Source organism: Schistocerca piceifrons, chromosome 4 (genome assembly GCF_021461385.2).
Source record: "Schistocerca piceifrons isolate TAMUIC-IGC-003096 chromosome 4, iqSchPice1.1, whole genome shotgun sequence".
Classification (NCBI taxonomy): Eukaryota; Metazoa; Arthropoda; class Insecta; order Orthoptera; family Acrididae; genus Schistocerca; species Schistocerca piceifrons.
The window spans coordinates 51,125,061-51,138,955 of NC_060141.1; the positions used below are offsets into that span (position 1 = coordinate 51,125,061).

General features: G+C 44.5%; 1 protein-coding gene across 3 annotated transcripts in view; it reads left to right on the forward strand.

Moving 5' to 3' along the window:
• LOC124795386 (band 7 protein AGAP004871) overlaps nucleotides 1-13,895 on the forward strand; it is a 470,831-nt gene that overhangs the window by 286,727 nt on the left and 170,209 nt on the right. The window lies entirely within an intron of this gene.

Consider the following 13,895-nt stretch of genomic DNA (forward strand, 5'->3'; position numbering starts at 1 on the left):
ACCCTCAGAGTTTTACTCGGTCGGCTCTTTGGTCGTACATATAGGCAGTAGTATTGTACTAAGACACTTGTTGTCGTTTGAAAATTTGTCCCGCTATTATATTGTCTTCCCTTCCTGGATTGTACCCGATCATTAATGTTCTAATTAATCAGCTCTTGGTCGTAAATACAGCCGGAACAGATTTACTAAGGCACAGGTTGCCGTCAAACGAAGGTAGGACCTTCTGGTTAGATTTAGCTGTTAACCGGTTCAGTTCTTTGATTGTAATTGCATTTCTCGGTCATTAGTTATAATCTGAACAACCTGTTGTACTAAGCTGTTCGTTTCAGTGTTTGAAAGACCCGGTCATTATTGCTGTACTTTAGCTGAATCTTGTGGTTCCGTCGTGTGAGTTTGTAATGGATCTGGGAGATGTGTTATTTTCTACCGGATTTGTCGATACCAAATCTAATGAGGGAGGTTGTAAATGTTTTCTTATAGTTTTGTCAGAATATTTTTTGTGAACTGTAATTTGCCTTATTTTATGCTAATTTGCTTATATGTTCGAGAGTGACAGCATATTGATTAATATTAGCAGATGTGACTAATAATATCAAGGAGACTGGTTACAAGTGGAATCTTGTGTGTTGTGTCAAATATCTTTGACGCTGGAGTCGTCTTTGACCGTAGTCAGCCGGCAGTGAACACTCGGTGTGTGACGATGGAACAATGTACAGGTCCCCGTTATTTGTAAGTGACCAGAAAAAGTGAGTTATTCTACTACTTTTTTATATAAACATCGAGAAGCACATTCGGAAAAATGGTATTTGAAGAACCAAAAATGAGGCAAACGCATTCAACCAGGACATTTCCGCAGCCGACGAAACAGCATTATGGAATCATACTTTCACTAGACGACTGAAGCCAACACAAAAAAGTCAAATATCATCTTATAAACATCCACGGAAAAGTGACTAGTGTCACGAAATATGCTAAATTCAAGTATATAAAAATAGTGAGTGTATTTCAAATTCTCTTGTAATAAGTGTTCATAAGTGATGTTTTAAGACGTTCCTTCAGAGCGGTCTTAATAACTGACAATCAGTTTAACCTTGAAAATATTAACAGCCAACTGTCACCAGTGCTTTAGTCCACTGTCAGAAGGGATGGGTTGGGGTCCAGTTGCACCTTGGTTGCCGATTGAAATTAAGAGGTTGGTTGCTTTGAAATAAGCCTTATCATTGTCAAATTGTTTGCTGATCTGTTTAACCTTTAAACACAGGTGCTCATCTTAACATCGAACCTTTCGACATACAGTTTCCAAAATAAAAGTTAAGTCATCTGTTTTCAGTAATTGAATCACTCTTGCCATCAATGGTGCTTATATAGTATTCATGTGTTGCAGAAGGGCGTTTAATAAGACATACTGTGTCCAGCGCGGTAGTAAACACCGCTGTTTCATCCGATAACGGGCGGGCTGTAGGTCCGGCTGACTTGTTGTCATTGTTATATTGTTTGCCGTTTTGCAATACAGCACTTCAGATGTCTTTTGCAAAGGTTAAAAGCTTCCTCAACTTAAGGTTTAAGGTCAAAAGAATTTTGCACATTTGTTAAAGAAAATTTTATAGTTAAATGCTTCGATTATCTGTGACACACAGTTTATATGTTGTTCAATAAACAGGTTGTGGGAAAAGAAAGTTACATTGGTGGGTCCCCCCTTCCACGTTTTCCTAAATTCCCGTGAGTACCACGTATCAGTCACGGGAAAACGAACCAGCCGTCTACTGCAGAGGCCCATCGCAGCAACGTTTGCTGAACGGACGTTGAGGAGACACTGTTCGTAGCCCCTTGGTTTCGTAGCCCCTTGGTTCAGCTGGGCAGTCAGTTGCTTGACAGCTGCAGATCTGTTCGCCCACACACATCTCCATAGCCGTCGCTCACCCCTGTCGTCTACGCCTTGTGATGCACCGCATATGCCTCGGTAGCAGTTTTCGATGGCGTCATTTTGCAATCCACGATATGCTTTGATTACAGTGTCACGCGAACGGTTTACAAATTTATCCCTTCCGGGGATGCTTCCACGCTTGGCCCGCTAACCAATGATATTGCCGTTTTGGACGTCAGATAAATCGCTCCGTTCCGCATTACGATGACGATTGCACTGTTTGCCGCGTCCCCCCCAAATGCTTTTGTACCCTCCACTGCTAGTGCTGCTACCTGCTGTCTGTGAGAGGTTATTTCAGGCTGACGTCGAACATAGGCGGTGGTCACATTAATGTGACTGGACCTCGTACAAACCATTTGCTCAATGTGACTTTTAGCCTGTTGTTCGCTGCTGTATTGATTCGGCATCGGACTCTTCGTTGACTCCATTACTGGACAACTTACTCCCGAGGTACACATATCACTGCAATAACACGCATAACGGTGCAGCTACGTGACACGTGTTCTCTCAATGTACTGCTACTGTTCAATGAAACTAAGTACGTGAATGTACTACAAGGTTTAGCGTGTATTTACACCTATATAACTTACAAATAACTATTCTACACACATTGCTGTTACTGAAAATCCAAATTATAGTTTATTTCTTAAAAAGTTCACGGGACCAATGGCTTCTATCATTTACGATGCATTACTGAGGACGTTGGCGAAAGCTCATCAATGCGTTAATCATTCATTTCTTGAGGAATGAGCTCTGTCTCTTCCCGGACCATGACTTTCAACGCATCAGTGTTGTGGAGCCGCCGCGAAAGAAACGTTGATGTTGAGATAACCGCACACAAAAAAAAAAAAAAAAATCAGGAGCTGAAAGCAGAGGTAAACTCGCCGGCCTTGGGAAAGCACCAAATCTTGAGAGTATTCGAGGTGGAAAATAGCGCCTCAGTGCAGAACCTATAGGTTGTAGCCCCATCTTGCTCAAACCGTACTGCATTTAGATGGCACTGCCCCTGCAGCTGTGGAATGAAAAATTTGTTAATCATGGCTAAATACCGCTCGGAATTAACACTGACTCGTCCTGCCGCTGACCAGATAGAGACTACGCTAGGAGATTCGTCAAATGACAAATATCCACGAGAATTGAATAGACTGAATAATAGGCAGGGGCAGTACAAACTTATATCAGAAAGTGTGGTTAGCTTCGTCGTGCCCGTCGACAGAGATGCAGAGCGTTGGATTTCTACGAATTCACGATCGTAATTTTCATGGTTGCATTGTACTGAATACTAAACAATACTAAACCCGAGGTGTGAGGTTCATGTCTTCTACTAAGAACAGCACGCACTACAAGGACTTAGGAATGATGGCAACACCCGCGCTATTGAAGATCACCAGCTGACACCAACCAAGAAATGCAAACGATTGAGGACGAGAAGACCTTTCTCGTTAGTTTTGTTACGAGGACGCTGCACATCATTGCCAGAAAGAGGAGCCCAGGACCAACCTAAACAGGACGAAAGTTAGAGTTGTTCCGGCGAGTGAGGACTGGTCTCACGATTCGGATGTTGAGGTTCCGTAGCGGCGGTAGCTCTGGGTAAGAGCAGGACGGACCAGTGTCCCAATACCACGAGAAAGCCATGGCAAGAAATTTAAAGTAGCTGCTCGACTAGCCTTTGTGGCTATTTACGGTATTCATTGTCAGTCTTAATCCGAATATCAATGCAATGATCCTGCGGACATGTATGAATATCCGAAGGAACAGACACTGCGGCGACTACAGCTGTTGTGAAAAGCATGAATCGTTTTCGCAGTTCGAATATGGGCAGCCATTAGCTGTACAATGGAAGGACGACTGTGAAAATTTGTTCCTAACCGGGACTCTAACCCTGATTTCCCGCTTATCGTGAGTGGTCGCCTTATCATTAGGTGGTTGTTGTGTACTCCAGGCCTGAGACTGGTTTGATGCAGCTCTCCATGCTACCCTATCCTGTGCAGGCTGCTTCATCTCCCAGTACGTACTGCAGCCTACATCCTTCTGAATCTGCTTAGTGTATTCATCTCTTGGTCTCCCTCTACGATTTTTACCATCCACGCTGCCCTCCAATACTAAACTGGTGATCCCTTGACGCCTTAGAACATGTACTACCAACCGATCACTTCTTCTAGTCAAGTTGTGCCACAAACTCCTCTTCTCCCCAATCTTATTCAATACCTCCTCATTAGTTATGTGGTCTTTCCATCTAATTTTCAGCATTCTTCTGTAGCGCCACATTTCAAAAGCATCCATTCTCTTCTTGTCCAAACTATTTATCGTCCATGTTTCACTTCCATACATGGCTACACTCCATACAAATACTTTCAGAAACGACTCCCTGACTCTTAAATCAATACTCGATGTTAACAAATTTCTCTTCTTCAGAAACGCTTTCCTTTCTATTGCCAGTCTACATTTTATATCTTGCTTACTTCGACCATCATCAGTTATTTTGCTCCCCAGATAGCAGAACTCCTTTACTACTTTAAGTGTCTCATTTCCTAATCCAATTCCCTAAGCATCACCCGACTTAATTCGACTACATTCCATTATCCTCGTTCCGCTTTTGTTGATGTTCATCTTATATCCTCCTTTCAGGACACTTTCCATTCCGTTCAACTGCTCTTCCAAGTCCTTTCCTGTCTCTGACAGAATTACAATGTCATCGGCGAACCTTGAAGTTTTTATTTCTTCTCCTTTGATTTTAATACCTACTCCGAATTTTTCTTTTGTTTCCTTTACTGCTTGCTCAATATACAGATTGAATAACATCGGGGAGAGGCTACAACCCTGTCTCACTCCTTTCCCAACCACTACTTCCCTTTCATGCCCCTCGACTCTTATAACTGCCATCTGGTTTCTGTACAAATTGTAAATAGCCTTTCGCTCCCTGTATTTTACCCCGGCCACCTTCAGAATTTGAAAGGGAGTATTCCAGTCAACATTGTCAAAAGCTTTCTCTAAGTCCACAAATGCTAGAAACGTAGGTTTGCCTTTTCTTAATCTACCTTCTAAGATAAGCCGTAGGGTCAGTATTGCCTCACGTGTTCCAACATTTCTACGGAACCCAAACTGATCTTCTCCGAAGTCGGCCTCTACCAGTTTCTCCATTCGTCTGTAAAGAATTCGCGTTAGTATTTTGCATCCGTGGCTTATTAAACTGATAGTTCGGTAATTTTCACATCTGTCAACTCCTGCTACCCCAGTACAACTCACGGCCAGATCCAAACTTCCATATGCCGTCAACCATGTGTCTACACCCTGTACTAGTACATCCGTTATGTGTATTCCATATACAGGGGAGACATTTAAAACTCGCTTGCTAATTGCCGGCAGATGCATCCCACCAGCACCACCTCACTGTCCGTTATCCCAAGGAAACGACCATCACAGACAAGATGATAAAAGTCTAGGAAAGATAAAACATTAAAGACGGTAAAAATAAAAGAACAAGAAGAATAAGAAGATGGGAAGGGTAGAAGCCAGGTCAGACTGCCGAGTAAGGGCCACTTTGGAATCCCTGGGCCAGAGCAGGCGAGGGTAGTCCGTCCAACCCACTTCGCGGGTTAAACGTAAAACCAGGTCATCCGCTTTCGCGTCGTCCCCTAGCACCAGAGATAGCGTGTTATAAAGTCAAAGATATCGACGCAAGGCAGCGAAATTTGAGTAGTCTAGTAGGAAGCGAGCCACCGTCAAGCGAGCACCACATCGCCAGTAATGTGGGTCCTTATGTTGGAGAATGTGGTCATGGATCAGCCAAGTGTGGCCAATGCATATTAGACAAAGGACAGTGGATTCCCTGCGACAAGCGCGAAGGGAAGACTGCCACGTCGTTGTGGTCTCATTTATTGACCTCCATTTGTTTGGGAAGCTCAGAGAAAACCATTCTGAGTTCCAGACATCCAACAACTGGTGGTACAGAGTCTACCAAAAGTCCAGATTTGTGATCCCACTTCCAGAATCGGCAGCCTGGTAGCCAACTTTGCTAAGTGGTTGGCATGTTCATTACCTGAGATCCCAACATACCCAGGGGTACAAACAAACACTATCAGATGTCCAGCTTGATGGAGGTCTGGAAGAATATCCCGGAATGTTGTGACTAGAGGGTGACGAAGGTAGTGTCGGTCTATAGCCGGGTTCGAGTTCCGGTCCGGCACAAGTTTTCATTGTCGTCATTCCATTATACAGCTTATGGTTGACCAGATTCGTAACCACAAATACTTTCCATGTATCTATGGCTATTCGTCATCTTGCGAATCGGTATGTATAATTAAACCAAGCCTCTGAAAATTCCTGCGCCCTCTGATTAGGCAAGCCCATGGCGAACTCTAAAAGCCGGGGATATTAGTTTCATACCATTTAATTAATGATTAATTTCATCGACATTTGGAATATTATTCGGAGCGTCCCATGATGTACACAGAAGATTCGTTGATTTGCGTACAATCAGAATCCACCACCGGAAATACAAATTATATTTCATTGAGAGACTCTCTTGGTCAGGAAGCCTGAACAGGGGGGCGGTTGTTCCTACTGCATACCTTGAGATGAGCCAGAGAAGTGTATCTTCTCTACAGGACGATTCCACAGATCATGATTATGGCCGCTTGACAGGAACTAACAAACTTTGGGTGGGGAGCGGTAATTGGAGCTACAAAAAGGGCACATTCAGTTTCGGAAATCTTTAGGGTACTTAATAAACCGAGATCCACAGTGTCAACCGTGTGCTGAGAATACCAGAGTTCAAGCATTATCTCTCTCCGTAGACAATTCATTGGTCGACGGCCTTTACTTAACGACCGAGAGCAACGGTGTTTGCGTTAGAGTTGTCGTTGCTAACAGACAAGCAATACTGCGTGAAACAACCGAAATCAATGTGGGACGTAGTGTAACCTCCCCCTTACTAATCGGCCTATCCTGCTTGCGATATAAAATATGACCGTGGATCGTATGTATGCGTAATGGATTTTTACTAATTGGATAAGGCTATCTTTCCCGAAGAAATAATACCGATAAGTAGGGGGAAAGTGTACAACCGACGTTTCTGATAGAAAAGTCTACTAAAAATAAAAAAGTAAACCGAAAAGGGCTACAATTTGGAAAAATGAAAGTTATTTTGTGCATTCAGTCACGAACAACACTGGACAGAAAAAGGGTACCACTGATCATGAATCCAAAAGTTACACTAATGAAGGAAAAGGAAATAATTACGGTCGCCAGCCCACTAGGGCGATTTACATCCAAAATCCTGTACAAGACGACGAGGAAGAAAAACTATTATTAAATACTGACGTGGCTACTGAAGGTTGTCACGTTTTTTTACACTAATATTAGGTGAGTATGTAATGATAAAGAAAACTGAGAAATCACTTTTACGTTAAGTTTGTCATTAAATTTTGAGAAAGGCAATCGAGTAATGATTTGAAAATATGTTAGTATTGAACTTCGTTACGTGAACAATGACTTTCAGAGACCTCAACATAACGTCATCAAAGAAATTTAGAGAAAGGCAAGCCCTTTTTACTTTGCAGCTACTTAGGTTTCATATTGGATTTCACATTATTGTCTGAACAACTGAGCCTTTTTTTTTACTAACTTGAACAGAATTAAATACTAGAATATGTACCAAACCAAACAGCCATGTGCTCCAAGCTATATGTAAAATAAATAAAACTTCCGCACTCTTAATTTGTGCATTTTGTTTAGATCTGGATTTTTTCCAGTGATAGATTCTCAAACTTCTGTTAGCATATAAGGAAAAAAGGGAACAAGGACCCTGCTTGGTAACAATATCTGGGTGCTATGAGGACACAATCGCACTGAATTTGACTATTATTTAAATAAAGTTCATTAATCAAATCACATTCAGTTGTGCTGCTGGGTTAGCCGTTGATAGTTTCTTCCAATGAACGGTCTTACTTCAGTGCTGTGCATACGACAAAACTCGGAAGCGACGACGAATCTGTGTTGCTGGAACTGCTGCTGTCGTTGAAGACGGTGGGGCCACGGCTAATTACAGGAACTGGCAATCGTAATTAATACAGCCTCTTCCGCCCGTCCACTGTCCTTCCTCGCGCTACTAGTCATCTGGCCGGTGCGCGTACATGATGCCGCCGAGATGGTACTCTACTGCGAGAGCGTTAACACCACACTTCCGCACACTACAAGCGCTGGAACCCGTCTCTCGCTCTCTTCGCGCGCTCTGCGCAACAGTCCCCTACCCAACGATTTTACAACGCACAAGCGTCGATGCAAATAATTCCTTTGGCTTTTTCCCAGAGCTTAAAAGTTTCACAGTAAAACACAGATAAATACAATGAAACGTCAACAGACTTCTACCTAAATGTACACATACAGTGGAGCAATGTCCTTACTTATTAAAAGAAAGCATTTAAATTACAAATATTTACATACAGTTTCAAAAATGATGTATCGGTAGCAGGTGCATCCTGCATTTTCGGTGTTACAGTAGGACTAACGTATCCGTAGAATAGTGCGACGAAATTGGGCGTTAATAGGCTACAGTAGAAGACGACCTACGTGAGTGCCTTTGTTAACAGGCACTACAGCGCCGCTCCTGGATTCGTACTATATCGGTTGGACCCTAACTGACTAGAAAACCGTGCTCTCGCCAGATGATTCCCGACTTTATTCGGTAAGAGCTGATGGTAGGGTTCGAGTGTGGCGCAAATCCCACGAAACCATGGACCCATGTTGTCAACAAGGCACTGTACAAGCTGCTGGCAGCTCCATAATGGTGTGGGCTCCGTTTACATGGAATGGACTGGGTCCTCTGGTTCAACTGAAACGATCATTGACTAGAAATGTTTATGTCGTTGGCTACTTGGACACCATTTGGAGCCATTCTCATGGACTTTATTTTCCCAGACATGTCTTCAAGCCACAGCTGCTCGCGACTAGTTTCAAGAACATTGTGGACAATTCGAGCGAATGATTTGGCCACCCAGATCGCTCAGCATGAATCCCATCGAAAATTTATGGGACATAGAGACTCCAGTTCGTGTACAAAATTCTGCACCGGCAAACTTTCGCAGTTGTGGACGGCTATACAGGGTGGTCCATTGATAGTGACTGGGCCAAATATCTCACGAAATAAGCACCAAACGAAAAAACAACACAGAACGAAACTCGTCCAGCTTGAAGGGGGAAACCAGATGGCGCTATGGTTGGTCCGCTAGATGGTGCTGCCATAGATCAAACGAATATCAACTGCGTTTTTTAAAATAAGAGCTCCCATTTTTATTACATATTCGTGTAGTACGTAAAGAAATATGAATGTTTTAGTTGGACCAATATTTTCGCTTTGTGATAGATGGCGCTGTAATAGTCACAAACGTATAAATAGTTGGTATCACGTAACATTCCGCCAGTGCAGACGGTATTAGCTTCGTGATATATTACCCGTGTTAAAATGGACCGTTTACCAATTGCGGAAAATGTCGATATCGTGTTGATGTATGGCTATTGTGATCAAAATGCACAACGGGCGTGTGCTATGTATGTTGCTCGGTATCCTGGACGACATTATCCAAGTGTCCGGACCGTTCACGGGATAGTTACGTTATTTAAGGAAACAGGAAGTGTTCAGCCACATGTGAAACGTCAACCACGACCTGCAACAAATGATGCCCATGTAGGTGTTTTAGGTGTTGTCGCAGCTAATCCGCACATCAATAGCAGACAAATTGCGCGAGAATAGGGAACCTCAAAAACGTCGGTGTTGAGAATGCTACATCAACATCGATTGCACCCGTACCATATTCCTATGCACCAGGAATTGCATGGCGACGACTTTGGGCGTCGTATACAGTTCCGCCACTGGGCACAAGAGAAATTACGGGACTATGATAGAGTTCTTGCACGCGTTCTATTTAGCGACCAAGCGTCATTCACCAACAGCGGTAACTTAAACCGGCATATGGTTCAAATGACTCTGAGCACTATGGGACTTAACATCTGAGGTCATCAGTCCGCTAGAACTGAGAACCACTTAAACCTAACTAACCTAAGGACATCACACACATCCATGCCCGAGGCAGGATTCGAACCTGCGACCGTATCGGTCGCGCGGTTCCAAACTGAAGTGCCTAGAACCGCTCGGCCACTCCGGCCGGTAAACTGGCATGATATGCACTATTGGGGAACAGAAAATCCACGATGGTTGCGACAAGTGGAACACCAGTGACCTTGGCGGGTTAATGTATGGTGCGGCATTATGGGAGGAACGATAAATGGCCCCCATTTTATCGATGGCAATCTAAATGGTGCAGTGTATGCTGATTTCCTACGTGATGTTCTACCGATGTTACTACAAGATGTTTCACTGCATAACAGAATGGCGATGTACTTCCAACATGATGGATGTCCGGCACTTAGCTCGCGTGCTGTTAAACCGGTATTCAATAGCATATTTCATGACGGTTGGATTGGTCGTAGAAGCACCATACCATGGCCCTTACGTTCAACGGATCTGACGTCCCCGGTTTTCTTTCTGTGGGGAAAGTTGAAGGATATTTGCTATTGTGATCCACCGACAACGCCTAACAACATTGCCAATGCATGTGCGAACATTACGGAAGGCGAACTACTCGCTGTGGAGAGGAATGTCGTTAGACGTATTGCGAAATGCATTGAGATTGACGGACATCATTTTGAGCATTTATTGCATTTATGTGGTATTTACAGGTAATCACGCTGTAACAGCACGCGTTCTCAGAAATGATAAGTTCACAAACGAACATGTATGACATTGGAACAACCTAAATAAAATGTTCTGTATTTTAATTTTAAAAAATTGTGAGCCATATGTTGACTAGTACAGCGCCATCTATCGCAAAGCGAAAAAGTGATCCAAGTAAAACATTCATATTTCTTTACGTACTACACGAATATATAATACGAAATGGGGGTTCCTATTTAGAAAACGCAGTTTATATATGTTTGACCTACGGCAGCGCCATCTAGCGTGCCAACCATAGCGCCATCTGGTTTCCCCCTTCAAGCTAGACAAGTTTCGTTCTTTGTTTTCTTTTTTTCGTTTGACACTTATTTCGTGAGATATTTGGCCCGGCCACGATCAATGGCACTCACTCCGTCTTCAGGCTACAAGTGGCCCATGGGGACCATCCGACCGCCGTGTCATCCTCAGCTGGGGGTGCGGATAGGAGGGGCGCGTGGTCAGCACACCGCTCTCCAGGTCGTTATGATGGTTTTCTTTGACCGGAGCCGCTACTGCTCGGTCGAGTAGCTCCTCAGTTGGCATCACAAGGCTGAGTGCACCCCGCAAAATGGCAACAGCGCATGGCGGACCAGATGGTCACCCATCCAAGTGCCGGCCACGCGCGACAGCGCTTAACTTCGGTGGTCTGACGGAAACCGGTGTATCCACTGCGGCGAGGCACCTTGTACATTCAGCATGGCTCAATATGCCAGCAGGTGACACCGATGGGCTTGTTGAGTCCGTGCATTGTCGAGTTGCTGCACTACGCCGGACAAAATCAGGCCCGACACGATATTAGAAGGTAACCCATGACATTTGTCACCTCACTGTATGTCGATCCCGTTTTTTTTTTCCACACGCGGGATGGGTACCCGCTGACACGCTATTTTGGTTTCCGCCAGTTTACAGTCAGTACCAGGTTGCCTATCACATTACGCCCCTGCGGTGGAAGCCCACGGCTGGCAGTTAATTAAAGTCGGCCGAGGCGCGCCAGTCCACTGGTGGGCGGCCGACCCCCTCTGCCCGCGCCGCGATATTAGAGGACGCGTGTAATTACGTCCGGCAGCGGCGCACCGCCTCGCTGCCTCCCGTCTCGTGTAACTGACTGGCAGCCGCCGAAACTTTTCGCGACAACACCGAGCTCAGTCTACATTTCAGGTTCATTCGCATACACTTTTTATGTTAAATACCGTAACATTCATTATGCATACCTGATGGGATACCAGTTCGTTTTTACGCAGAGTACGCGAAGGAACTTGCCCCCCTTCTTGCAGCGGTGCACCGTAGGTCTCTAGAAGAGCTTAGCGTTCTAAAGGATTGGAAAGGAGCACAGGTCGTCCCCTTTTTCAAGAAGGGACGTCGAACAGATGTGCAGAACTATAGGCCTATATCTCTAACGTCGACCAGTTGTAGAATTTTGGAACCCGTATTACGTTCGAGTATAAGGACTTTCCTGGAGACTAGAAATCTACTCTATAGGAATCAGCATGGGTTTCGAAAAAGACGATCGTGTGAAACCCAGCTCGCGCTATTCGTCCACGAGACTCAGAGTAATAGACACTGGTTCCCGGGTAGATGCCGTGGTTCTTGACTCCCGCAAGGCGTTTCATACAGTTCCCCACAGTCGTTTAATGAACAAAGTAAGAGCATATGGACTATCAGGCCAATTGTGTGATTGGATTGAAGAGTTCTTAGATAACAGAGCGCAGCATGTCATTCTCAATGGAGAGAAGTCTTCCGAAGTAAGAGTGATTTCAAGTGTGCCGCAGGGGAGTGTCGTGGGACTGTTGCTATTCACAATATATATAAATGACCTTGTGGATACATCGGAAGTTCACCGAGGCTTTTTGCGGGTGATGCTGTAGTACATCGAGAGGTTGTAACAATGGAAAATTCTACTGAAATGCTGGAGGATCTGCACCGAATTGGGACATAGTCCAGGAAATAGCAATTGAATCTCAATGTAGGCAAGTGTAATGTGCTGCGAATACACAGAAAGAAAGATCCTTTATCGTATAGCTACAATATAGCAGGTCAGCAACTGGAGGCAGTTAATTCCATAAATTATCTGGGAGTAGGCATTAGGAGTGATTTAAAATGGAACAAACATACAAAATTAATCGTCGGTAAAGCAGATGCCAGACAGATTCATTGGAAGAATCCAAAGGAAATACAATCTGAAAGCAAAGGAAGTGGGTTACAGTACACTTGTTCGTCCACAGCTTGAATACTGCTCACTGGTGTGGGATGTGTACCAGATAGGGTTGATAGAAGAGAGAGAAGATCCAACGGAAAGCAGCGCGTTCGTTACAGGATCATTTAGTAATCGCGAAAGCGTTACGGAGATGATAGATAAACTCCAGTGGAAGACTCTACAGGAGAGACGCTCAGTAGCTCGGTACGGGCTTTTGTTAAAGTTTCGAGAACATACCTTTACCGAAGAGTCCAGCTGTATATTGCTCCCTCCTACGTATATCTCGCGAAGAGACCATGAGGATAAAATCAGAGAGATTAGAGCCCACACAGAAGCATACCGACAATCTTTCCTTCCACGAACAATACGAGAATGGAATAGAAGGGAGAACCGATAGAGGTACTCAAGGTACCCTCTGCCACACACAGTCAGGTGCTTTGTGGAGTATGGATGTAGATGTAACACAGACGCAGTCCAACAAAATCGGTTCTCGTGTAAGACTAAAAGGGTAATTTGCAGTTATAGTCATCGCTTATATCGAACAGGTAATTAGGTGGGTCTGTTTCTCTGTCGTGTGACGGCTCACCACGTGGTGCGAGTCTATCTTACGTGACGTCGTTTAGGCGACTTGGGTGTCGGTGATGATGAAACGATGATAAGCACAACATAACGCCCACTCCCGTAGCGGAAAAAACCTGCGACCTGGACAGGAATCGAACCAAGGCCCCTTCGGATTGGTATTAGGCCACGCTGCCGCTGCAGCTATGATGGCGAATATTGTGAAACGCCCGCTAAGCCCGCAGGGCAGAACAGGTAATTAGGATTGTCGAATGGGCCAAATAACGTTGGGGTCAGTTCAAATGGCTCTGACCACTATGGGACTTAACTTCTGTGGTCATCAGTCCCCTAGAACTTAGAACTACTTGAACCTAACTAACCTAAGGACATCACACACATCCATCCAGGCAGGATTCGAACCTGCGATCGTAGCAGTCCGGCGGTTCCGG